The 23,474-nt window shown below is 46.9% G+C and overlaps 1 protein-coding gene across 1 annotated transcript in view; it reads left to right on the forward strand.

Annotated features, from left to right (window-relative positions):
* The window catches only part of GABBR2 (gamma-aminobutyric acid type B receptor subunit 2), a 348,476-nt gene that overhangs the window by 32,639 nt on the left and 292,363 nt on the right, over positions 1-23,474 (forward strand). The window lies entirely within an intron of this gene.

Raw genomic sequence — 23,474 nt, forward strand, 5'->3', positions numbered from 1 at the left:
ATATATTCCCAGCAGCCTGGGGATGGGCGTGTGCCCCACGGGATCCACTGTAGCCATAAACAACAGCCATAAACAACAGATATTCATAAGGTAGATGTCTTGGGTATGATTCTCGAGCATGCTGAATCTGAGCTCAGTTCTGCATGTGGGTTTCCATTGGAGGGAATGAGGGAAGCAGGATGGGGCCAGTAGAGAAGTTGAACTTCCAGGTGGCTGTAGCAGAGGCCTCCGCTGATCCCCCCCAGGGAGGTGCAAAGCTAAGATAGGATAGGTGGAACAATGACTGGATATGGGCTGTCCCTGGGGAGGGGATGAAAACTTGGGTAGATGACTCACTTTGTCTAGGGGCAAGTCCTGGAGAGAGCTCAGCAGTGAGGTGGGCAGCTTGGGGAAGGGGTGCCTGGGTCCTGAAGGGGAGCATCTGGGCAGTGCACCCCGGCCACCAGCCCATCTGGTGCCTCTGCCATTTGCATTCATTTTCTTTGATCAGTAAGAAAGACGTCTGGAGCATCTTCTCCAAATTTTTGTGGTCTCCTAGGAACCTCCCTAGAGGAAGAGTAGGGCAGACTACAGTCACCCCACTGCAGCTGGTCTTGGGAGATGGCTGTTTCTTATCACCTCTCTGCTTTGCCATGTATTGTGGATACTCTGGTATCTCTGCAGTCTAGGTGGCCTACTAGGTAGGGTGACTCTCAGGGCCCGGGGCCTCTGACCACCACATTCTTCTCAGGCCATGAGTGCTGCACTGACCATTTACTGTCAAAATTGGGAGAAGGACCACTAAGAGATATGTCAGTGGATCACCTGGAAACAAAACCACTGGGTAGTCTGTGAATTTAGTAGAATCATTATGACCTGGAACTGGGCCAAAACTCCTTTTATTGGCTATCCCCGTATAATTCTATTCTAATAGGGGAGCTGTGATGATCCTTTGGGTCCTCAGATGCTGACATCAGCTCAGACCCTGTGTTTAACCATCTTCAAAACATCTGAGTCTTTGTCTTTTCCAAGTTTATGATTACGGGAATAAATTCTTTGAGTCCCTCTGGGGAGACACTGAGAAAATCATTGTTATATATACTTGCTGTTCTTATAGGGCCTTCCTCATGGGAATCCGTAGCCTCTCAGACAGAGGTGTTTTCAGGTCTGCAGGACAGCTGCCTTCAGCCTCCTGATCACCCATTCTTGATCTATTATTTTTTAGTTGTATAAATTAAGCAATGCTCTTGTTGCCTGCCCATCTCTCTTCCCCCTAGGAACACTGTGTTCTGTTAACCATCTTCCTGCTCCAGTTTCTTTTCTTTTCTCTTTTTAAAGTAGGCTCTGCACTGAAAGGCTTGAACTCATGACCCTAAGATCAAGAGTCACATGCTCTACCGACTGAGCCAGTCAGTCACCCCTTGTTAACCATCTTCCTAGATCTCTGTGGAGCGGCCCCTCCGACTGCCACACTGACCTTATCATTCATTAGGATAATTGCACCCACCTTGCTTTTAGCAGTTAAGTGCTGCTGTCTGGCCCCTTATTATTTGGGACCCTGTCATCCCTGTTGCTGTCAGACAGCCCAGTCTATATCAGCATTTTCTGCCATCAGCTCTGGGCTACAGAGAGAGGAGTGCCACCATTGAGCATCTTGATGATGCTGGGCACCTGTGTCAGGTACCTCCTCACCCTGCCCCTGCAGAACATGGTCGCATGTAGGTTTTCTGGCCTTGGCAGGATAGCTGCTTCTCACATGCTCACTTCCCTGAGTTTTTTGATCCCTTCTTCCATTGCCCTCATGAGACTTCTGACATTTCTGGTTTACTTAGTGGGAACCAGGCTTCTAGGAGCCACTCTGTTAACACCTCTTAGGGTACTTGCTAGGGTCTTATATCCTGTGTCATGGGAGGGTTCTCCCATATTGATAAAGTCTCCCTTAACCAACTTAGTGTCCCCCCCCCCAACTCTTGATCCACCTCCCTCAGAATCCAGGCACATACATGATCTCCTGGTTTCTGTGTGCATGTTGACTGGGTCCTACAGCACCTGGTGTATGTTACTCATCATGCCTTAGCAGGCCCAGGGCTTCTGTCTAGGCTTGTGTTGTGACTTGACTCTAGTTTTTGGTCTAGTGGTCAGGAGGGAGGATGGGGATGAATCCTGAGGGGGAGCATATGAACTATTGTTTCTGGATCATGTTTAAGCCTACCATAGGGAGCAGTGGGTCACAACTGTAGGCTCAGAGGACTCAGGAGAATCTGAGGATTCGAGTTTTCAAGTGCATCATCCTGATGTCGCCCCTCCAAGTCTGATGGCCTCTTTTTTTTTTTTTTTCCATCAGAGCCCTGATTTGGGCATGGCAGATTATCAGGGTTGAAAATGCAGCCTCCCTGGAGTTCCTTTACCCTTTTATATGAGTCCTGGGTCTGATGCTCTGCTTTTTCTGTGCTTCATCTGCAGGAGATGCAAGTATCTTTGTATGCTTCTGAGGCAGGCCTCTGATCTTCCGCTTAAATTGGTGATTAATCATTGTCAACCTCTCTGTACCTTCCTCCAGCACGTGGATTGGGCCCACTGGCGACTATCCCATCCTAAGCTCCTTATAGTTACTCCTCCTCTCGGTGGCCATCCCATCTTAAGCTCCTTAGAGTTACTCTTCCTCTCGGTGGCCATCCCATCCTAAGCTCCTTAGAGTTACTCCTCCTCTTGAATCTCTCAAATGCCTGTAGTATCGCCCCTACCAATAGCCTATTCCACTTCACCGTAGTGAAAGCTGTCCTGAAGGGGAAATCTGGGCAGTATACCATAGTATCCACTATGATAGTCAAAATATCTGAATGTACAAAAGAAAAAAATGAGAAAGAAATGAATACTTCATGGAGCAATGAACAAAAGACCCACTGTGAATAATAATACCCCTGCCCAGAGATGCCCACATCCTAATTCTAGAACCTGTGAATGTTACTGTCTGTGGCAAAAGGGACTTTGAAGGTGTAATCATTTGGCAATATTGACAGGGGAAGGTTCTCTTGGATTATGCAGGTGGGCCTGATGTAATTACAAAGTCCTTTTAAGAAGGAGGCAGGAGACCAGAGTGAGTAGTAGGAGGTGTGACAACAGAATCAAGAAATTTGAGTGATGTAAGGAAAGGCCCATGAACAAGGCATACAGGTGCTACTAGAAGCCGAAAAAGGCAAGGAAACGTTCTCCTCTAGAGGCTCCAGAAGGACCCAACCCTAGCCACATCTTGTCTTCAGTCCTGTGTGGTTTTGGACTTCTGTCTCCAAAGAGAGTAAGTATGGGTTGTTTCAAACCACTAGGTTTGTGGTACTTTGTTATAGCAGCAACAGGAAACTAATTTGGACCTGAACAAGAAATTCACCAAAGAATAAATACAATACAAATGTAGTTAAACATATATACCCTAATTATAGATGTATATACTAGCTATCAAAAAAATTAAAGCAATAAGATACCACTGTTACCTATCATGTTGGTAAAGATAAAAAATGGTGATTCTCATTGTTGGTAAGGATTAAGGAGATACGTATTCTCATGCTGCTGCTGGGAATATTGTGTAAATTGGTATAACTCTTCTGGTGAGTAATCTGAGAATATTTATCAAATGACTTTAAAATATGCATCTTCTTTAATGTAGAAATAACATTCCCAGGCCTTTACCCTAAGGTAATGATTGGAGTATAAACTATAATAATGAAAAATGGGAACCTCCTAAATATTCAAGGAGAGAGGATTGGTTGAATAAATATTGAATATCTATAAATACTTTCTGTATCCATAGGAAATCCTTTTGGCATAGGAAAATATTAATGACTTACCGTTAAATGAAAAAGGCAGGTCACAAAATAATATTTATAATATAACCTAGATCTCATTAAAATATGCATATAAAAATGTCTTGAAGGATATGCACCATAATTTGAATAGTGGTTATTTCTGGTAAGTATGGTCTGGTTTTTAATCTACATCACAAGTCAATAAACTACAGCACCTTCTTTTTAAAAGCCTGCAAGCTAAGAATGGTTTTACATTTTTAAAAGGTTGTTTAAAAAAAGAATATATGACAGAGACCATATGGTCTGCAAAATACTAAAGTATTTACTATCTGCACCTTTACTGAAAAGCTTGCTGACCCCTGATCTATATCTTTTAATTTTCCACAGTGAATAAAACAATGTTAAAAATGTAAGACCAACAAAAAATATTTATGAAAATTTCCATAGCATAATGGTCTAAAATAAATAGATCAGTTGGAGAATCAGTGAAGATATGAAAGGAAAGATGAGATGAAGAGAGAAATAAAGCGAGTACAGAGAAATGTGTACAGAGAGTCTCACACAGTTGCTAAAAGTGAATCAGAAATCTGGTCCTGTGCTTCCTAGGGCCCAAAGCAAGAATACAGACATCATCCATAAAACCTAAAACACCTAGCTGCTTCAGAGAAGTATCCTAGTTTTTCCTGGCTGAGATAATAACCACCTCTGAAAGTGCAATAAAGTGAATTTTTGGTGTGACCAGATTTAGAGTATACATTATCTTTGGGGTCTCTCAACTTGAACGTGTGTGGCTTGTGATCACTAAGAGCTATAATTGTTACCACGTGGCGTTCATCAGGTCAGATGCTGTCCCCTGTCCCTAAGCCAGTGCTTGTCCCTCCTGTATTACTGGAACACAGTGCTCTACATGCATAGCCCTGAAGGATATGTCACTGGTTGTTCGGAAGAACCACTTTTAGGGTTCCTCACTGAAGAAAGAGTGGCTCATTGTGTGACAGATGCTGGTTCTGCCTTTGTAGGGTTGACAGAGTGATGGATTAGAACAAGCACTTGTCTGCACATGAAGAGGCTGCTATGAGGCAGGTCCTAGTGACACCAGCTTATGGGAAGAGTTAGCCTGTTTTACTTGTGTTAGCCAATTCACCCCAGCATTCATCCACTGAATAAGGAGGCATAAAGTTCTCCACCAAGACTGTGCGTACCTGGGGAGCTCTATAAATGAATTGCCTTGTCCAGACTCCACTCAGACTTGCTGAGTCAGAATCTGCTGGGGTGAGGCCCCAGGCCTATGTATTTCTAAGTATCTCCCTTGGTGATTCTGATGTGCATCTCCACTGGAAAAGCCACGGGTGGTGGATCTTGGGTTTGGAGTTTGAATCCTGATTTCCTTATTAGTCACATCACTGTGGGTGAATGACTAACCTCTCTGATCCTCAGAGTTTCTCATCTGTAAAATGGGTTAAAATGAATATATGTAAAGCTTGTATGGTGGTTGGTACACAGTCAGTCAGTGATTAGTAATGGTTTTTGTGACTCTCATGGTCAAAGTCATCATTATCATTGACCGGGCTGAGTTGGCCCTTACCCTGGATCCTGGTTCTAATTACTCAACACTGGCCTTTTTTGTGGTCATGTCGTTTTCATATCCCCTTCCTCTAGAAAGAGATCTCTTTTTTGTATCTGAATGCCTGACCTGGGCCTCAGTGCCTTGAGAGGTTGTAAACTCAGGAGCATACGTGGCCTGACAGGCATGCGGTGAGCAGCTAATATAAATGAATGACGAGGGCAGAGGTAAGAGAAATCGACACAGACACACTATGTGAATTGTACCTGTTGGAAGAGCTTTTAATTCTGCTAAGAAATATGCTGTCTCTGTTTTTCTTGGAAACACACTGTCTTCTTGGTTTATGTTTTGTTTTCCCACTTTAAATAAAGACATGGGTACAGAGAAATATTTCTTCACCATAGAAAAGCAGTGGCATTACAAGTACAGTGATCAATATCAGCTGACACTTACTGTTGGGTAAAGATGGGTAGTCATGGGGACACAGTGGATGGGAGAGCCCTGCCCATCGGAAGAGCAGTAGCTGCTCAGCTTCAGGTAGTTGTTACCACATAGGAAGGTGGCCCAGGTTGGCCAGATCTCCTACTGATATTTCAAGAAAAGTCAGAAATTTGAAAATTTTAAAAATATGTATTTATTTATTTGAGAGAGAGAGCAGAGGCAGAAAGGCAGAAGGAGAGGAATAAATCCCAAGCAGACTTCGTGCTGAACTTGGGGCCTGACGTGGGGCTCGATCCCACCACCCTGAGATCACGACCTGAGCCAAAACCTAGAGCCTGAGGCTTAACCAACTGCGCCGCCTCAGTCCCCCAGAAATTTGGATTTTTAAAAAAATGTTGGCTCAGTTTTTAAAAACAGTACTGTATGGGACAGACAAAAGGTATTTTAAGGTTGAATATGGCCCAAGAGCTACCAGTTTGCAACCTGTGATCCAGAATCAAAGAACTGCTTGCTCTTGCCAGTACCCCCTACCACCTACCTGTTAACAGACCTCCCAACTGTTGACTAATTCTTGTCTGGATCTCCTTGTATTTCATGTTTCCATAATCACGCCACAATGCTCTGCCCTCCTGCTGGGACACCCTTTTTCCGAAATGCATTTGGGCAATGTGTCTCTCTTCCGATAGGTTTTCTTAAGAATGGATGAAATGAGTTGAGGCATAACTGGTAATTGGCTCGCCGTTCTTTGGCAATGGGAAAATATTCCTTGCCAATAATTTCTCTCAACACTTTTTCAGGCAAAGCAACATACGGGGTAATTATTTTTAGATCAGAAATAATTTGGGTGTTATAATGTCAGTGTACGTAAACCTGGTAAGATTATAGGAAGGTTTTAAAATGAGTTTTGAAACTAGTGACATATAAATTAAATGTTGAAGTACTTGCCCACTTATTACTCAAAATATCAGCTCAACTGTTTTTTCTTCTCTTCATAATAAGACGGCAACACAGAGCTGGGCTGAGCCCAGTGATGGAGCCTGTCGGATGTGATTGCAGCACCTCGGTCTCTACTCCCTGGCTCTGGTTTCCTTCCAGGGTTCCCTCCATGGTATATGGCCCCACATCCATTTGTTTCTGCAGGCTGGAGGCTAAAGGTCATCCTTTACACCCCTTGGTCCTCTCCACTGTTCCATCCTAAATATCTCTTGGATTTATTCGCTTCCCTCATCTCTGCCACTGCCCTGCTCCAGGCCACCATCATGACAGCTCTTCGGAAGCTGCACTGACCTTCTGTCTCCCTCTATCCACTTTGACCCACTCTCAGTTCATTCCTTACACTGCAATCAGATAAGATTTTCAGAATTGAAATCTGTGTATCACCTCCTTGCTTAGGATTCCCCTCCCTGCAACCCCCCACCCCCTGCAACCACCACCAGTGGCTCTCATGAGCCTTCAGATAAAGACCGAAATCCTTAACGTCTCTGTGAAGGTCCTGCATGGACCATCACCATTCTCATCTCTCACCTCGGTCCCCTTGCTCTCAGCACTCCAGCCTCTGCCCCATCTTTCATGTTTTTGAACATGTTATGACGTTTATGTACCACCCCCCTTTCTAGCAAACCCCAATACATCGTTCAGAGCTCAGCTCTGACCCCACGTCTTCAGGGAGTCTTCCCTGACCCTTCTGATCAGGTCCTTCTCTTTCTGCTCTGTGTTCTCTAACGACCTGTGCTTTTCCATAGCGCTCATCAGCCTGTAACTGCATGGGCGTTCACGGAACTCTTAGACTAATACCCGTTTTCACCGCTAGCCTGTAAACTCCGGATTGAGTCCGCACAGTCTGGCACATAGAAAGCACTCAGTAATAAATATTTGTTGAGTGAGTGGATGGTGAGAAGAATGTTCTTCCTCCCCATCGTGGCCCTAAAGGAGCTCACATATGGGACCAGACAACTGTGCTGGCGGTGAGAAAGGCGAGTTGGAACTGTGCCTCGGTGGCGGGGGGGGGGGGGGGCACAGCGGGGCCACCTAACTGGCGCTCAGCTCTGCGTCCTCGGTGCCTGGTGACGCAGGGGCACCAGCAGTCAGTCGTGCTGTCCCCGAGGTCTGCCCTCCCCAGCGACTGTAGCTCTGTGCGCGCATCTGTGCGGCCACATGAGAGGGATGGTTACGGCCTAAGATGGGGAGCCCACTGAATTTAGAGTCTGAAAACCAGAATGTAAGACACAAGGCAGTCACGGATGAACTTTGTGACCTTAGGCAAGTGACGTGATCTCTCTGAGCCTCTGTTTCCTCGTGGGTGAAATGGGAATATGGAACGTGTAAAGGGCTTAGTACCTGGCATACCAGGTGCATCGGGTTGTGTTAGAGCTCGATTTCTCCGTGAGCTAAAGGGAGGCACCGTGTGTGAATCCCCCTCCCTTCTGACTAGATAGTTTTAGCTATTTATGATGCTGAAGACTAGTATTTTCCATGACCTCAGCCTAGCTATTGAGTCAAGTAGATAGGTGAGGGGTATGCATGTGTGCACGTGCGTGTATGTATATGCATGCGTGTGTGAGTGCTCGTGCCTGTGTGCTTGCGTGTACACTACAACCCTCTGGAGGGTCCCTGTAGGCCTGGAGGATAGAGGCCATGCTAATGGCCACCAGGGATAGAGGGATGATGTCATATCCTGCTGGCTTTTGAATTCATGTCCAGAAAGAAAAGTTAGAGGTTTTCTTCTTTTAGAACTGGGACAGAAGAGGGGGGAGGCAGTGCAAGACACCTCATTCTATGTAGGGACCTCAAAGTTGCATTCTTTAAATCTTGGTCTACTTTAATCATTTTTTCCAACCAGTGTTTACTGTGCATTTCCATTTATGTGTCATGTTTATGCCACTGATAGTTTTATTTCAGCCATTCATTTTAAAAAGCTGAAGAGTCCCATTTTATAGGTGAAGAAGCTAGCAGATTAGAGAAAAGGATCCTGCTGTCTCTGTGGCTGTATCAGAAACCTTGGCTGCACTTTAGAACAGATGAGGAGTTTAAAAAAACAGGATGCCTGGGGCCAGGCCAGACCAATTAGGTCAGTATCTCTGGAGGTGGGGCCCTGGTGTTGGTGCTTTTCAGATCTCTCCCGGTGGCCTGAACATGCAGCCAGGGCTGAGCACCTCCGGCTCCTGGGGACCAGGACTGGAAAGCCTGGCTGTTCAGACTTCAGAGCCACCTGGTAAGGCCACCCGGTGGCTGCTCTTCTAACCTGCGGTGCCTGGGAGAGGACCCATAACCTCAACATGTAAACCTGGAAGAGGAGATTGAGAATTCCCGCTCACCTGGGAAATACTGGGGGAAAGCCTTTAGCCTCAGTGAGGAAAATTGGTAGGAAATGGGTTCTGGGGTCACTTTGAAGGAGAGCAGGGCAGAGAAAGCAAGCCTTTCTGTTTGGGATCAGGAGAAAGGCGGCTGCTTGGAGCAGGGGAAACAGGACAGCTCTGCAGCCGCAGATCTGGGTTTTTGTTGTGATTCTGCAGCTAAGTTGGCAAGAAGAGACTCAACTAAACTCTCAGGGACTCGGGTCCTCATCTCTAAAATGAGGTTAATTCGGCTGAAAAGTGCTCTCCAACTGTGAGGTTGTTGACTCCTGTAGCACCTTAAATGGATGAGCAGTAGGAAGGTCTGCGTTGGAGTGGAGAGTGCAGAGGGAAGATTCCAGGGAAGAGCTGTGCTTTTCCATATTCCTTAGGTTGTGGGTAACAGCAGTTATCCAACAGCTGTGGTGTGCCAGGAACGTTCTAGACCATGGAGAACAGAGATAATGCACATAATGTAAGAGATCGTTCTCAAAAGATAAGAAACGATGTGACCTTATTTTATGATGGAAGTTTACAAACATACAGTGGACAGAATGGTAGAAAGAGCCCTGTGTAGCCATCACACAGCTTCGACAATTGTTGCCTTGTGGCCAGTCCTGTTTTATGAGTGTCCCCATCCACTTCCCCTCCCTTATTGCTCGGAAGCTAATCTCACAACTTAATCCATTTCATTAGTCCATGTTTTTATTTGTAGCTCTAAAAGATAAGGGTCATTGAAAACCACCATCACATCGTAAAAAACCAACATTAATTCCTTAATATTGTAAAATATCCAGCCAGGATTCACACTTCCAGTTGTCTCATGAATGGCACACATTTTAAAGTTTATTTTGAATTAGGTCGACATGTTGTGATTGGATGGTATATTCTTAAGCATCTTTTTAAAAAAATTGCAGTAAAATATACATAACATTAAATTTACTATTTTAGCTGTTTTCTTTTTCATGCAGCCCCAAAGGGGCACTATTTTAGCTGTTTTAAGTGTGGAGTCCAGAGGCATTAAGTATATTTACATTGCTGTGCTACCATCACCATCATCCATCTCCAGAACTTTTTTGTTATCCTAAACTGAAACTCTGTTCTGTATCCTTTCAGTGGGACTTTGGAAGGTCACTACCTCTTTGGGAATTTATGGGGTCAAACTGGGTCACCACTAGGCCTTTCCAGCTTTGATAATTAAGATGTTTGGATGCTAATAAAATTACCTTTTTTTTTTTTTGACAAAAAAGACGGCTCTATTTGTCTCTGAGCTATAAAGGAGGATTTACATTATATTTCTGGAAAAAGAAAAAAGAACACATCTCAGCCACCATTCTTTCTATCTCTATAAATTTGACTACTCTAGGTACCTCCTAGAAGTGGAATCTTGCAGAATTTGTCTTTTGTGAGTGGCTTTTTTCACTTACATAATGTCTTCTGGGTTCCTCCACATTGTAGCTTCTTTCAGAATTTCATTTCTTTTTAAGGCAGAATAACGTTCCCAATATTGTATTTATATACCATGTTTCATTTATCCACCCATTGGTGGACACTTGGCTTTCCTACACCTTTCAGCTGTCGTGAATAATGCTGTTCTGTACTTGAATGTATGAGTAACTCTGGAAGTATCTTTTAATCTGTAGGTTTCCCCCTTCGTCTCCCTCTTTCCATTCTTCTTTTTTTCTCCTTGCAATTTATTTGTTAATGAAACTGGGTCATTTGTCCTGTAGTATTCCCCACTATCTGGGATTTTGCTGATGACCTCATTAACTTTTGGGCTGGTGAAAGTATTTTAAAATATATCAATTATATTGTACTTATTCTATGCCAGGCACAATTCTAGGTACTTCAAAAGCACCAATGGAATTAACCCTATGAGGTAAGTAGTATTCTTTTAACCCTCGTTTTGAAGATGGGGGAATAGGCTAAGTGGGGGTTGACTCCTTCACCCTGGGTCACCCAATTAGCATGTGTGGAACAGGATACCGTCCCAGGTCATCTAGTTGGATTATGCTACATTGCCACTCAAGCAAGGTGCTTAGTTAGGTAAAAGGAGGTCATTATTTTGATTCTTAGGGAAACAAGACCTAAACATGTGAATAATTAACAAAATAACACAATAGAAAATGCAAATAAAATTTCAAGTCAAAAGAGGGATTATTGCAAACCACACTTGATTATCATCCAAGTGAATAGATATTCTGGGACTATCTGAGGGGAGAGGCCCCCTCTGAGCCCTCACTGAAGTCAGTGTAGATCGAGACATATGAATCACCACAAGGCCTTTGTTAGCATGAATGTGAATGCTTATTGTTGGAATATCCAAAATAGATGGTCATAGTATTTAGCAGAAATGAAGCAAGGTAAATGGCTGCCTTTTTTTTCCTTTTGTTTTTTGATAGTCCTCAGATGTTCCCTTTCCAAGAGCTTCATGTGTTTTTGTAATTAGAAAGTTTCCATTTATTTTTTATTTTTATCATTTTAAATTTATTTATGTATTTATTTGAGAGAGAGGGAGAGCAAGAGTAAGAGCTTAAGTAAGGGGGAGAGGGCAGAGGGAGAAGCAGACTCCCTCACTGAGCAGGGAGTCTGATGTGGGGCTCACCAACTGAGCCGCCCAGGCACCACTACATTTACTTTTTAAACAACACAACAGTATTTTGGAAAATGGAGAAGAAAATCATTAATCCCACCACACCATCATGTCTATTTTTCTCAGTCTATTTTTCTGGTAGGCATAAAAAAATATAATGTGTTTTAGTTGTTGCAATGCTATGAAACTGAAAGTCTTATTTCTAAGTGTCTGAAAACCCTAGTGTCTGAGCTTGTGAATGGAGAGAAAAGCATTTTCCTTTGCTGCTGTTTGTACCCCATTGCTTTGGTTAGTTTGAGGTAAAAGGAAAAAGCCTGGGGAGGGTTCTTTTGTAGCCTTGGGGTTCCTGGGAAGGACCGTGAATCCAGCTGGAGGCAGAGGAGTGTGGTGGAAAAGGCACTGCCCACGGATCCAGAGTACCATCCTCCTCCTGACAGGCCACAGACTCTCAGCAGGACTTTGGAAGGTCACTACCTCTTTGGGATCTTACAGGGTCAAACTGGGTGACCACTAGGCCTTTCTAGCTTTGACATTCAAAGATGCTTGGATGCTAATAAAATCACCTTTTTTTTTTTTAAACAAAGAAGAAAGCTACATTTGTCTCTGAGCTGTAAAGGAGGCTTTAAGGTTATATTTCTGAAAAAAGAATGCATCTTTTGTTGGAGAAAAATTGGTCAAATTGAGTCCTCCTGACTGGAGAGTTAAATCAGTTAGATTTAAATCAAATCTACCAGCCCTGTCCTGTCATCACTGAGAGATGAATCAGGAGAAATCTACCTTTGAAACTGACCTGGATTCTGAGACATTCATCATTTTTTAATGGACCTTTAGGATGTGGACTTTCTGTTGGGCTCTGTGTTTTCTGTGGATGCTTATGAGTGAGGAAAAATGATAGCTGGCACGACCTATTTTAAAAGAATCATGTTTAGGAAAATGGAAAATAACTCAGATGCCTGGAAATTGGGAAATGATTAAGATTATTACCAGGTATCAGTTCTTTGGGGTCATCCAAGAGATGGACTATCAGTCCTGGAGGAATGTAAAGCTGGTCTGGTCTGGCAGGATGCCAGACTGGCTGCATCCGAGCACCTGGGGATTAAGAGTCATAAAAAATTCAGATTTCCAAGTCCCACTCTCTAGAGGCGGGTCTGGGTGAGGCCTGATTATAATGCTAACTGTTGGGTTTGAGAACCCCTCATCTAGTGCATGACCACCCCTTGGCAGAGGAGGAACCTGACTCCGAGAGAGGGCAGGAGAGGAGTTACCTGGTGCAGAACGAGCCCTGGAGAAGTGCCCTCAAGTACCACAGCATACCCCCCCTTACCGTGGCAAGCACGAAGGTGATGTCAAAACATGGAGATACGCTATTAAAGTGCTCTCAAGTGGTAGAAGCGCATTCTGCATGATTATAAACATCTAAATTAAGGATAGAGTAGGGGAGGGGACTTAGCCAAATAGTCATGTATTTGGGTGCCATTCCTGTCAGCTGCTTTCTTTCTTGATGTTCCTGGAAACTTGCTCGGAGAGAAAAACCAAGCATTTAACAAATAATTGCCATTTCACCTGATGATGTAAGAATGACATTCATTCTTACATAAGTGAAGTGGTTCTTGAATAACTGAGATCTCCTTCTCAGTGACTAAGCCCCACACCATGGGTAGCACCCAGGGTAATGAGGTCAAACGTTTTAACGTCATTTAGGTAAGACCTTTTTACATTTATTTAACTTGTGAACAAAAGATGGGATTAGAGACCTTATTACTGTCTTGTCTTTCTTCTCAGTGTAATTAACCTAATTCTCCCTCCTGTTGGTGGAGTGGAGAAAGGAAAGTAGGTGGCCTATTCATAAAACTGGCACATCCAGCACTCTGAGCGTCGAGGGGGGTAGGACACAACTTCTGTGACACTCCTTCTGGGTGACAGGCACGTGGCCAGGTACAGATTTCACGAAATCTCCCAGGCCCCTGTTATTCATAGATGAGGAAGCTGAGAGTCAGAGGGCTTGTGGCACTTGCCAGATCCCAGAGCTAGTGTGGGGTAAAACTGAGATCAAACTTACGCCCATCTGTTTCCAAAGCCCACTGTATTCTCTGCTGGCTGCCTGCATGTTTCCTGGGCTGGGCTTTCTCTGAAGTAGAACGGTTGAGCCGAGGGGAGGAATTGGAGAAAGAGTATGACAGGCCTGAGGAATGCTTATCTGGCATTAGCAACTCAACAAAAAATTACTGAATCCCTGCGCCAGGTGCTAAAAGGCAGGGGTTCCCAACAGGCAGCCACCCAGCCTCTATTTGACATTCCTGGTGATGGGGAGCTCAGTCCTTAAAATAAAGCCTTTTCCTAGATGTGAGCTCCATAGGACAGGGACAGTGTCTGATTCTTCTAGCATCCCCAGCACATTACCTGTGTTTGTTCAGTGCATTTGGGAGCACCCCCTTATATCGCATAAAATGTTCTCTCTGCCTCTTCTCTTCAGTGTACCTGGGACAAATCATGGGTAGTCCCTGGATAGGAAGTCAAGAGACCTTGGGGGGCCTGGGTGGTGCAGTCACTTAAATGAGCAATTCTTGGTTTCAGCTCAGGTCATGATCTCAGGGTTCTGGGACTGAGCCTCACATCGGGCTCCACACTCAGCAGAGAGTCTACTTGAGGAATCTCTGCCTCGCCTTCTGCCCCTCCCCCCATGCATACTCTTTCTCTCTCTCTCTAAAATAAATAATCCTAAAAAAGAGAGAGAGAGAGAGAGACTTAGATTCTAGTCCTTGAAGAAGTCACACAACCATTCTGAGCCTCATTTTCCCTGTAGGTAAAACAGTATTGCTGATATTACTGATGCCTGAGGACCTGTTTTGGATGCCCCACAAGGCCAGAATGGGTGTGGCAGGTTCCTCTTGAAGGTAGTCCTCAGAGAACCCTACCAGCCTTGGGACCATGGGGTGGTAGTCCAGTGCCTGGCAATATACTTTAGTCCATATTGTTATACCAGAGAGATAATCTTATGTAACATATAAATAGGGGCCAGAGAAAAATGCCACCCAAGTCCAACTGAGCCACAGCTTCCTATGATATTCTTTCAAATGATTAGCTTTAGAGTTTTGGAGGATGTGTTGGGTCTCCCAGACCACCTCCAGGTTTCATGAGTCGCTGGGAGGACTCACAGGACTCAGTGTATTGTGGTGCTCACAGCTATGAATTTATACAGTGAAAGGAGACAAAGCAAAGTCAGCAAAGGAGGAAGGCACATGGGGCAAAGTCCAGAGGAAGCCAGGTGTAAGATTCCGAAAGCCTCTCCCAGTGGATCACACACGATTAGTGACAACACATGAAGTGCCATCTACCAGGGAAGCTCGTTACAGATTCCGTGCCCAGGGTTTCTACTGGGGTCACCTGGGGGCAGCCTCTGCCTGGCACATAGCGAAATTCCAGGGTCCCAGAAGGAAAGCCGTGCAGCATAATCCACGGTGTGTGTGGTTTAGGCACACGGAGCCGCCGTCATCAGTTCTGAAGATGACAGGAGCCCTTCTGAAATCCATTTTTTTACAGACACCAGCCAATGGCCAGCCTCCCAAACAGCCCTTTCTCAGTATATGGTCTCGGGCCTGCTCCGTTGACCCTTTTCTGCACACAGGAGGTGGTGCATGATGATCCTCAGCGGGGACCCCCAGCCAGACTGCCCGGGCTCACATCCTGGCCTGCCGTTTAACCTTCTTGTGCCTCTGTGCCCTTCTCTGTAGAACGAAGAGGACAGTACCCACCACAGCAGGGTTGAGGATTGAATGCATTCATCTCTGCAAAGCACCTTGAACCATGCCTGACAGGTAGAAAGTGCTAAGTAACACTAGCTTAGCTGCTATTCTTATTACTATTTTCACTGTAATTTAAGGTTCTGTCCTGCTAAATAGGCATGTTTGGTTGCAGTAAAGGAGCTTCCCAAAGGACTTGTACTCAGAAATGTCCTGGCCACGCTGCACCTGGCCCTAGGCAGGGCTGGGGATGGTGACTTTCACATACACGTGGGTGGGATGGGGACTCGGTCGCTGCAGGTCTCCTGAGCACTGGAGAATATGATGTGGACAAAACCCCCATGGGGGGCACTGATGGCAGTGGGGAGGGCAGAAGGTGCAGAGTAGCTCACCAGCAGCCAGCGGCCCGGCAGCAGTAACAGAACGAACTGGACCGCTTTCTGGTAGCTTCAGCCCCAGGCGGTGGGAAGAGCACCAGCTCAGCTTCCAGTTCCAGCAATGCCTCGGGCTTGCCAGGTGACCTCCGGCCAGTCCCTGCACCCCCCCATGCCCACCCCCAGGGCTGGACAGGATGTTCCTCGGCCCCGGCTCTGACAAACTGTGTTGCCAAGGGCCCTCACTGGAGCTGAATCTGGGTTAATATGCTGGCAAGTTCCGAGGTCCCTGTGGTAGCACCCAGGGGTCCTCTTAGACTGCCTCGAGCGCCCCGACACGCCTGCGTTCCCGGCCTCCTTTCCCGCAGCCTCTCCCTCTCGGCTCTTCGCTGCCCCCTCTCTGGGCCTGTGACCATCTACCACATCTCTTCTGGAGGTCGGGGTTAGGTGGGGGCCAGTGACGGCGTGTCTGTGGCTGCTGAGTGGCCTGGGACATGTGTCGGGGGGGCACCCCACCTCTACCCCCCGCAACCCCTCCTTTCCACTACCTAGTGCGGCAGTGTCGAGGTCCCCAGGTGACAGTGCAATAAGGGACAGAAGGCGGGCTGCTGTGGGAGGGATTCAGGGTCGCATGTAACAAACTCAGCTCAGGCTGACTTCAGGGGAAAGCAGGAATCGATGGAGAGGGAACAGAATCCTTCAGAGGCTTTGAGGAAGGCCGGCTCCAGGGGCCTGGACCAGGCACCAGGACCTGGTTCCCCTCTCGCTTCCCCACCCCCCTTTTTAAAGATTTTATTTATTCATGAGAGATACAGAGAGAGAGAGAGAGAGAGAGAGAGAGAGAGAGGCAGAGACACAGGCAGAGGGAGAAGCAGGCCCCACACAGGGAGCCCGATGAGGAGCTCAATCCCGGGACTCCAGGGTCAAGCCCTGGACCAAAGGCAGGCACTAAACTGCTGAGCCACCCAGGGATCCCCTCCCTTCCCCTTTTGATTCTGTGTTGGCTACATTCTCTCGGAGCTTCTCTCCTCTTGGTGGGAAGATGGCAGCCAGCAGCTCTCAGCCACAGGGATTCTTTTAACCAACAGAGCAAACACACGTCCCTGGATTGCACCTCCGTGTACCTGTTGGGGTGAATGCCCACCTCTGCCCCCCGTCACTGTGGCCACAGGGATACAGTGGCTGACGGGGACTGAGAACAGAGGAAGGGTGTTCCCCAAGGAAAATATGGGCTTTGTTACCAGGAAGAAGAGGGCATGAGTATTGAGCTAATTCGATCCCTCTGAGAAGCTCCCCGTCTTGTCGGGGGGAACTTACAGAAATATCAAAAGGGACTCTGACTAAAATAAAGGCAGAATGGAGTCCCTGCTCTATTAAGATTTTTGTATCAATGAATTTCAAGAACAGAGGTAGAAAAGGGAATGTCTGCTACATGAGTGGAACTGTGAGCCCAGCCTCTGTGTGTGTGTGTGTGTGTGTGTGTGTGTGTGTGTACAGGATGGGCGGAGCATAAGGCCAGATTTCATCCAGAAAATGACTTGTGTTCATCTTTGTCACCACTCCATCCACAACCTTTGGACACTCACTCCGCCCCTCCATGCTGCCTAGACAACACCCATCTGTCGGGATCTTGTAGTGATGACTGGCAGGAGGGGGTGGATGAAAACCTGGCTCCCTCCGCAGGGGCCCCGGTGGACTGAGTCCAGGTGCCCACAGCAGGAACCTGCCACACAGCACACATAGATTGTTCCAGTTCCTTTTCTGTTTCACTTCTCCACTTCCTTGCTAGTGCTTTTTGGGGTCACTTCCCAAATAAACATCCTTATCTCAGGGGTCTTCTTCACACAGAAGCCTGCTGAGCCGGTGTGGATGGGGGAGTAGGATTTGGGTGGAAGGAGGTGGCTCGCGTGGAGGGGAGGAGGTGACAGGGCAGGAGGAAGTGGAGAAGGAACAGCACGCACAGAATAGAGAAGAGAAGCAATGAATTCAGTTTGGCCTGAACAGTGCTTTTCAAACCTTTTTGACTGTGATCCTTGGTAAGATGTGCATTCTATAATGTGGTCGGGTACATTCACACCTACACACACACACATACACCTAAGACAGAATTCTCGTGAAATGGAAACTTCCTATGTGCAATGCACTCTGGTATTTCATATTCCTTTCTATTCCATTACAAATTCCTGGTCGGGACCCGCTAGATTAATTTGATGTCTTACTAATAGGGTGGGATCTGTAGTTCCCTGGGCTGGAGAGGCAGAGGAATCAGAGGAGTGAGTGATGAAGGGGAGTGAAGTTATATCAGACCGCAGAGGAGCCTGAATGTCAGGCCTAAATACTTGCTCGTGGTCCTGCAGCTGTGAGGAGCCATTGTAGGCTTTTGAGTAGGGGCATGATCGGTTCCTGGCTGGGCTTCTGGAAGGTGATTGTGACAGTTCGGAGATGGGACACAGGGAGTGGTGAGGAAACTGTTGCCGTGGATGGTCCAGCTGAGAAGCTGCAGGGTCTCTGTCAGGGCTGGGGCAGGGGATGGAGACGCAGGAGCAGATGGTGGAGGCAGTGGGCCTTGGCAGCTAATTGGATGTGAAGACAGAGGAAGGAGACAAAGAGGCAGTGAGATCCCAGGCTGGCTCACTGGGCAGAGGGTGAGGCCGTCCCCTTCCGTAGCTCCCGATGAACTATTTATCAGGGCATGAAGCTTTCATTAATATTATTCTGGTGCAAGAGTCTGGAAATGTCATAAAGAACTTGTTGAGTGGTCAAACAGCTTGTACTTAAGGCTCCCAGGGCTGCTGTAAGTGGGAAGCAGCGGTGCTGCTGGAGGCTTGCTTCCTGATGGATTCCATTCTGACCATTCCTCACAGAGCCACTCTGCTCCTCTTGGGTGAGGCCATCAGGACCCCCAGCCCATCGACCTACTTGCTACACAATTAACACCTGCAGGCTGAGGGGCTGAGGAGGGCTGCATTTTGGCCTTCCATTCACAAGATAACTTACCTGGCGAGGGCCCTTCTGGAAGCTGACGATGCTAATTTGGTGCCTGCCCCTCAGAGGCCCGTGGTCTTGTTGGAGGAAGCAGACACAGAAATATATAAAAGTGGCTCCAACTAAAATGAAGGCACAGTGGGGTCTCTGCTCAGTTAAAATTTGGCAACGATTTTTATGAACAAAAAGGAAGGAAGAGGAAGTAACTTGTTGAGTGCCACTTAAGTCAAGTGCATACTAGTTGCTTCATTTACATTGGATAATTTAAGTCTTACAATAATTCATTTGCTGTTTTATGGATCCCTGGGCTTCCCCCCCACCATCAAAATTGTGTGTGCGACTGTGTTTGTAGTATGTGTCATGTGGTATGGTGTGTGTGTGTGTGTGTGTGTGTGTGTGGTATATATTTGTGGTGTGTGTGGTATGTGTATGGGGCATCTGAGTATATGTTGCTGGTATGTGTTATGTATGGTCATGGTGTGTTTGTGGTCTGTGTGATGCAGTGTGGTGTGGTGTAGGGGGTGTGTCTGTGATACGTGTGGTGTGGTGTATGCAGTGTGTGTGTGTTTGAGGTATGTGTGATGTAATATGGCACGCTGCAGTATAGTGTGTGTGTGTGTGTGTGTGTGTGTGTGTGTGTTGTGTATTACAGTAGATTGCTGGGTCCCATCCCAGACCTACTGATTCAGATGCTGTGTCTGTGTGGGAGTGGAGGGAAGAGGAGGAAAGCCCAAGAATCTGCATTTCAGTAAAGCCTCCAGGGTACTCCTATGTGTGTGAGGTATGAGAATCACTAGAGAAGGGAGGCTTTCATACCTTCACTTTACAGATGAGGAAACTGAGGCTTTAGAAGGTTTAGTAACTCAGTCAAGCTCAGTCTGTGAATGGCTTACTCCAAATCCCACTTGTCAGACTCACTGATCTGCTGCTGGTTCCCTCAGAACCTCTGAGACTCTGCAGTGGGGTTCCTCCCACCTTGCATAGCCTGCATATTACCCACTCTGCTCAGATGGAACCACCTCCAGGAAGCCTTCCAGGATGCATTCTCACTCTCTTCTCCAGTGGGTTACACTTCTCCCTCCTCTGGGCTCCCAAAGCACAGCTTGCTCACAGTCTAGGATGATCCTTGTCTGCCTGTTGCACCTTCCCCCGCCCTGAGGGCATCTCTCACACTCCTTGTATGCCCAGTATCTGAAACAGGGTAGGACTGTTCTGTCTGCGGTCCCTTAGTATCGCTCAAGGAGCGACAGACTCTGACTGGCAGCGAGGGGCACATCAGGGCAGTTTTGTGGAGGAGGGATATTTGAACTGAAGCTTACAGGATGAGGAGAAAATGGGGATAATCTGCCCCTGTCTACTGCCAGCGGGTTTCCTCTGCATTAGTAGCTAGCAGCTTAGTGTAGGCAGCAGGGTGAGCCGCGTAGTGTCTGTGACTAATAGTGTCCACGGTCTATTCCCAGGCTCTGATGGGGTTAGGGAATGCGGTTCGGCTCAGCACTCAGCACTCAGCACCCACTAGGTGATCCAAAGGTGATGCTGATCCAAAGGTGAATAACGTCTTGGTTCTGCTCTTAGCAAGAGGACTTCTGGCTGTTTTGAGAAATCACAAATTGTTGGAAGTGTTTTGTTTATACTTGGTTGCCTTTTCAAAGGTTCAAAACTTTAAAAATTATTCAAGTACCACGCAAGTCTTAAATGTTGAAATTGGGGGAATCTTAGCCAAGAATCCTTTTTAAATACAAACAAGGTGATTGTGCAGAAGAGCGGTAAGAGGGACGCCTGGGTGGCTCAGTGGTTGAGCATCTGCCTTTAGCTCAGGACGTGATCCTGGGGTCCTGGGATGGAGTCTTGCATCGGGCTTCCTGCATGGAGCCTGCTTCTCCCTCTGCCTATGTTTCTGCCTCTCTGTGTCTCTCATGAATAAATAAATAAAATCTTTAAAAAAAAAAAAAAGAGTGGTAAGAATGGAGGGCGCCTCTGAGCCAGTTGCAGGTGGTAAAGAAGGCCTGTCCTGACTGCCACCACAGTGCCTCTTTCTCTGGCTGGGAAGGAGGCACCTGGTTTTCTCCAGTCCAGGCAGGGTAGGTTCTCGATCATTAGGGCACCTTGGAGACAAGGCTGTTTTTAATGAGGCCACTGAGACCCTCCGAGGGTCCTCTCAGCAGACATCTCTGCTGACACCGCAAGTGGGCAACTGGGCACCTGGACCTCTGGCCCAGGAAGGGGGCAGGTGTGAGGCTGTCTCTAAAGCAGAGAGCGAGGGGTGCCTGGGTGGCTCAGCAGTTGAGCATCTGCCTTTGGCTCAGGGCGTGATCCCAGGGTCCTGGGATCGAGTCCCGCATCGGGCCCCCTTGGGGAGCCTGCTTCTCCCTTTTTCTGTGTCTCTGCCTCTCTCTGTGTCTCCCATGAATAAATAAATAACATCTTTAAAAAAGTAAAGCAGAGAGCGGGAAACCAGGATTTCCTTGAGCCATCATAAATGGGTCTTGTATCTGAAAATGTTTTCTCTGCTTATGCATGTGTGAGAGGAATGGCTGATGATTAGAGATGAGGCTGAAATGTATGCCAGGTTAATTGAGTTGTATTTGTAGGAAAAATGTGTCACGGCCAGGTGTGCTGTTTCTCTTCTCCTGGGAGGGGGAGGGCACTGGGTCCCTAAGGTCCATCCCAGGGCAGTGCCAATCTCCTGGCAGCTCCCATCTTCCTGGGTGTGATGGTATGGGTCAGTCCAAACGTGCAAGGCGGAGACAGGTGTCAGTACACACAACGGATAATTGGGGTGAATATGGCCTGTTTCTGCCGTGATTGCTGGATATGAAGAAGCAGGTAGCCCTGCCGGAGGAGGACACTGTTTTGAGACACCGTAGGCTCTGAGCAGTCTCCATCAATGTTGCCCCGGCAGGGGCCGACAGTATTAGTGTATTAGATTTCTACTGTGGCTTTCACAAGTTGCCACCAATTTAGTGGCTTAAAACAACACGGATTTATTCTTACAGCTTTGGAGGGCAGAAGTCCAGCACGAGTTTCAGTGGCGTGAAGTCAAGGTGTCGGCAGGGATGCATTCCTTCTGGAGGCTCCAGGGGAGAATCTGTTTTCCTGCCCGGTCCGTGGCCATAATTCTGGCCTCCTTGCCCCCCACCCCTTTGATCTTTCAATGGGCAGTGGGCGTCAGTGGCCTTTTCCACGTGACATCACTCCAGTGCTCTCTCCCTCTCCTCCCCCCCCCCCCCCGCTTACTTTTAAGGACCCTTGTGATCACATTGGGTATGCCCAGAGAATTTAGGATAATCTCTCTATTTGAAGGTCAGCTGACGAGCAACTGCAATTTTCTCTGTAACCTTGCCCTTCTTGGCCGTGGAACCTGATGTGTGCAGGCTGAGGATTGGGATATGGACATCCTTGGTGGGGGAGGCACTACTTCTGCTGACAGTAGGCATTCAGTAAGTGAGCCTTTTTATTAACATCATTACTCTCTCCATTCCTTTAGGAGGTAGAATGAGGGAACACCAGAAAAGTGGCGGGGAGGGGGGGGGAGGGGGAGGGGAGGCCTTCTCAGAGCGGCCCTGGGTGCTTTTCTTTTTCACGTTCAGTATCCGCAGTCAGTAGGGCCATTCCTGTGTGTGGATTTTGCCTTCCTACCAGGCTGCCTGCAGCAGAAGGCTTAGATTTATGTGGAGTCAGTGCAGAGCCTGGGAGTTTGGAGCGCTTGGCATAGGAGGAAATTTTCAGCTCAGGGTCAGGTGGGAGTTTTAATTTTTATTTTATTTTATTTTTAAAGAGTTATTTATTTATTTGTTTGTTTGTTTATTTATTTATTTATTTATTATGTTATTATGAGAGACACAGAGAGACAGAGACACAGGTAGAGGGAGAAGCAGGCTCCCTGTGGGGAACCTGGGCAGGACTCGATCCCAGGACCCCGGGATCATGCCCTGAGCTGAAGGCATAGATGCTCAACCGCTGAGCCATCTAGGCATCCCAGGTGGGAGTTTTTAATGGACACAGCTCTTCAAATTTGTAATGGGTCACCAGACCCACTGAGTCAGAGTTTCCAGTGGAGGGCCTGGGACTCTGCATTCACGGGCACCTCGGAGCTAGATATCTGAAGGAGACATTTTAGCAATGGTTGGCAGATTGGCCCAAAGGATCTTTTACCTCTGAGATACTTTGCTCCTGAAATTCTTTTGCTTCCCCATTTTTTTTTTTTTCTTTTCAAAAACAAAATGAAACGTCCTTCTCGAGAGAATGACTTCTCTCCAAGGGCATGTGCTTCAGTTTCCCGAGAGCTTTTGGGGTGGAACCATGGGCTCCCCCTGAAACGACCCGAAGACCTCTCTGTCAGCTCCAGGCGAGTCTGAGGGTCAGGAAGAGGGCCAGGCAGCCCCACAAGTCACTGCTCTGCCCACAGAGGTAATTCCTGATACATTCTTGGCCTTTTGTTTTCAACAGATACCTTGACGGGGAATCGAAATTGGTTTTCTCTTCCGAGTGCCACTTTTCATAGGAACTTAACTTGCCAGTATTTCTGGCATAACCTAATATGTTGCCATGCCACCTGTAGTGTTTTCCATAATGAAGAAAGGTGGGGAACCCAAGGCTGCTGCCTGTGTGAGATTTGCTCCCTCCTGCCTTGGAATCATGGCTGGAGCATATTTTATGATGCGGA

The sequence above is a fragment of the Nyctereutes procyonoides genome, unplaced genomic scaffold (genome assembly GCF_905146905.1).
Source record: "Nyctereutes procyonoides isolate TBG_1078 unplaced genomic scaffold, NYPRO_anot_genome, whole genome shotgun sequence".
Classification (NCBI taxonomy): Eukaryota; Metazoa; Chordata; class Mammalia; order Carnivora; family Canidae; genus Nyctereutes; species Nyctereutes procyonoides.